Source organism: Gossypium hirsutum, chromosome A11, assembly GCF_007990345.1.
Source record: "Gossypium hirsutum isolate 1008001.06 chromosome A11, Gossypium_hirsutum_v2.1, whole genome shotgun sequence".
Taxonomy (NCBI): domain Eukaryota; kingdom Viridiplantae; phylum Streptophyta; class Magnoliopsida; order Malvales; family Malvaceae; genus Gossypium; species Gossypium hirsutum.
This window is the reverse complement of record NC_053434.1, coordinates 102558271-102562368: the sequence shown is the minus strand read 5'-3', so window position 1 is coordinate 102562368 and position 4098 is coordinate 102558271. Positions and strand designations below refer to the sequence as shown.

The following is a 4098-nucleotide window of genomic DNA, read 5'->3' as shown; positions in this document are numbered from 1 at the left end:
ACGACGTTCCCTTACATATCCTCGACTTTTGTGTCAGGAGGGATAGCTTACCCGGAGAAAGGGGTGTTTGGAAATGAAAATCATCCCATCAATGTCATGCATGAGGAAAGGACTGAACAAAGAAACCTTGAGGGCATTCGCCCTTACGAACTGGGAAGTTCTTTAAACAATTAGACTGTAGAAGAACTTCCTGTAATCTTTAGGAATTTTATGGAGTAATATTCAGAACACTCTTGTTGCTCTAAAGCCTAGGAGTAATGAGATTTCTTTTGAGAAGTGGGCTCATGTTCAGACATTTTTATTTTCAATAAAACATACTTTTATTATTTATCGAGTAAATATTCTTTCATTCTGATTCTTTTGACCTTTGGCATTCTTTATAAATTTACATTTCATGTAAATAGTCATTCTTGAATTCATTTATTCCTTGTATATTCTTTTGTGTACCTATCATAGATCCCTAGATATCAATGACACGGGCAACGATACTATAGATTCAGAGTTCCTTTTGAGTGTGATATGTGTTTAGAGGAATCTCAGTACTTTGAAGGTGACAGAAACTGTGAATTGTTTCTGAATTTGTTGAGAATGGTTTTTACCCCATGAAGTGGTGGTAGGAAATATAGCCTTAGAGGAAGGAAAGATTGCGAAATTGGAATTAGCTGAGGAGACAAAACAAAACCTTGTTGAGACTATTATGGGAATTCAAAAATGTGGTCCAAAGATGCATGCAGGAGGATCTGCAATTGCCAAGATAAATGTGAGGTTTTAGGGCACTGTTGGTCCACCATGGAAAGGGATCACATCAGTTGTACAATGAATGTCAAATTTAAAGGAGTCAAGACTTATGGGGCATGTATGTTATGGGCCCAAGCTCGTCAAAAGTTTCAAGCTGACAATGACTCATCTTTGTGGACGTCAACTACTCCATTAAGAGGGGGAGATAGCCTCATATGCCAATATTACAAAGTCAAAAGTCATCCATTTCAAAAAAAAAAAAAAGAAGATTATATATAACTGCACAATGCCAAAAGTTTGCAGTCTTTTCAAAGATAATGCGCCATACCACATACAACAAAAGTTGCCAAAAGAAAAGAAAAAGAAGAAAAAAACAAATTACAGAAGATGACCGAGACTAGTAAAAATTGGCATAAGAAACTACCGCCTACTCTCTATGCTTACGCTGGGGCAAACACCTTCAATTCCAGTTGTTTCAAAGGTTCCAACCATCATCCTTGGAATGGGTGCATTGTTTGGCTTTCCTGAGCAGTCTGATGTACCGTCTGCGATGGTTAGCTCCAGGTGGTGGCCATTGATTTCCAGCTATAGGGCATCAAGCCGTACACAGTCTCTGAAGCTTAAAATGATAGATTCTTTCTTCGAAACCAGTTTCTGACAAAGTGGATGACGGTATCATGAAGGAAGCTCTCTTATACTTCTATACAAGTTTAGGGAAGAGGAAACCTGATCAAATCATTATTTTTAGGGATGGGGTTAGCGAGTCTCAATTCAATCAAGTTTCGATCAAGTTATTGAGGCTTGCAAGTTCCGTGACGAGAAGTGGAACCCTAAAGATTATGGTTATTATTGTATGAAAAACCATCATACCAAGTTTTTTCAGCAGGGATCTCCTGACAATGTGCTACATGGTACTGTCATTGACAACAAAGTATGCCATCCAAAGAACAATGATTTTTACCTTGGTGCCCATGCTGGAATGATTGGAATCACGAGGCAGACCCACTATCAAGTTCTCTTAGACCAGGCTGGGTTTTTGACTGATGATCTGCAAGAGTTTGTTCATTCTCTATCCTATATGTATCAAAGGAGCACCACAGCCATATTTGTTGTGGCTCTTATTTGCTACGCTCATTTGGCAGCTTCACAGTTGGGGGCAATTTATGAAGATTAGAGATGCTTCAGAAACATCATCGAGTCATGGTGGGATGTATGCTCCGGGAGTAATCTCTGTACCTTAGCTTTCCAGGTTGAAGGATAAAGTTAGCAACTTCATTCTTGTCTGCTGAGAATCATTGAACCATCTTTTTGTAGGGTTTGACAAACAACAGCCAGGACTACTGCTGGGGCAATCCATTTCTCATGGGTTTATGAATCAAGATTTTTCCTCCAAGCTTTGATGGAGTCAAGAATTGAATACCTCTAGTAAACTTAACTTGAAAGTATTCATCCTAATCAAATGTACCAAGAATGGATGACACAGACTTATAACAAAGAAGGTTCGTCCAAAACAATTTCATAAAGGAAACCTTGTGCTGAAAGATATCCTTCCCATGCAAAAGGATGCCGAATTGGGAAGGGCCATATGTTGCGAAGAGGGCTTTCTCTAGAGGTGCACTGATTTTGACAAGAAATGGATAGGAAGAATTTATCTGATCTAGTGAATTCGGACTCAGCCAAGGAGTACTTTGTCTGAAGGAGAAGGGAAGCAAGGTGAAAACCCGCAAAGGGCACTTTGGGACTTCTATTTTGAAAAAAAAAAGAAAAGAAAAAGAGAAAAGAAAAAGAAAAGAAAAAGAGAAAAAAAAAAGAAAAAGAAAAAAGAGAAAAGAGAAAAAAATAAAAAAATAAAAAAATGGAGAGGCCAAGGTGAAAACCCACAAAGGGCACCTTGTGACCAAAGAGGATTTTGAGTTGAAAACCCAAAAGGGCAGCTCAAATTTTGAAGAATAAATGGTAATCTTGCTATATCTGATTCAACAAGGAGCGAAGCGCGTTGCATATCGGGGCATCAACAAAATACTTTGGATTTTTTAAACACATGTTGAACTTAAAAAAAGTTTTTGTGGAGCTGGTGTATAGACGCTCAAGCGGTGATATCTAGGGCATCTAACTTTTGTCCTTTTTGCTATATTTATATTCTCTTTCTTCTCAAAGATAGGCTATCAGATTAATTTTCTTTGTATTTTTGACAAATTCATTCAAAACTAATTATTCTCAAGATTAAATTCATCTTTCATTATTATTAAAAATAATGATAGATGAACTAAATAATTTTCACAAATGAAGTTTTGCTCATTACTCTGGAAATTTCTAGATAATACAAGAAACTAAAATAGAACAATTGTTCAAAGAATTCACGTAAGTGAGGTTTGGAAGAACTCAAGGAAATTCTTTTTTTAGTCCAAAAATGATGATTAGACAAATCAAACGATTCGATCCTAAGAGAGGATCATCTTTGGTGGGTCATAGCATTTGAAGAATGGTACAAACCCACAGGCTGAGTAGGAATGATACTTCGAGAGAAATAAGGATAAACTTCGACGAAAGAATGAGTGGTGACATCTGGAATAGGGGTCATATTCATAAACATTTTGCATTATAATAGGTTTAATTAGGAGCATTTGACTCACTTCGATCATAGCATCCTAATCATTAGGCATGAACTCATACACATTATACAGGTTATGTCCTTCAAGGGACAATGAAGATTGATGCCTCTTAACCCCCTAAGCAGTAGGGTAACAGGCTAAAGAATAGCAGATTTGACCTTCAGGTGTTTACGCTGAAGCAGATACAAGATGATTTAACATCTTTGTATTGTCAGAGAACAAATCAAAGAAGATGATTTGGCATCTCCATATTCGACGGAGAGTAGATCGAAGACATAGCAGATCTAACCTTCGGATGTTTTCACATCGAAGTAGATCCAAGATGATTTGGCATCCTTGCATTTACAAGGAGCAGATCGAAGACATAACAGATTTGGCTTTCACATGTTTACGCTGAAGCAGATCTAAGATGATTTGGCATCTCTGTACTGTCAAAGAACAAATCGAAGAAACAGATTTGGCATCTCCATATTCGATGGAGATTAGATCGAAGACATAGCAGATCTGACCTTTATTGTAGCAGATCCAAGATGATTTGGCATCTCTGTATTAGACGGGGAGCAGATCGAAGACACAGCAGATCTGATCTTTATTGAAGCAGATCCAAGATGTTTTGGCATCTCTGTATTAGATGGGGAGCAGATCGAAGACATAACAGATTGGACCTTCATTGAAGCAGATCCAAGATGATTTGGCATGATTTGGCATCTCGGTATTAGACGGGGAGTAGATCGAAGACACAGTAGAT

At 37.7% G+C, this 4098-nt stretch overlaps 1 pseudogene; it reads left to right on the top strand.

Annotated features, from left to right (window-relative positions):
• The first annotated feature begins 1174 nt into the window (after positions 1-1174).
• LOC107904998 (protein argonaute 4A-like) lies at positions 1175-2112 on the top strand (annotated as a pseudogene).
• Positions 2113-4098: the final 1986 nt, after the last annotated feature.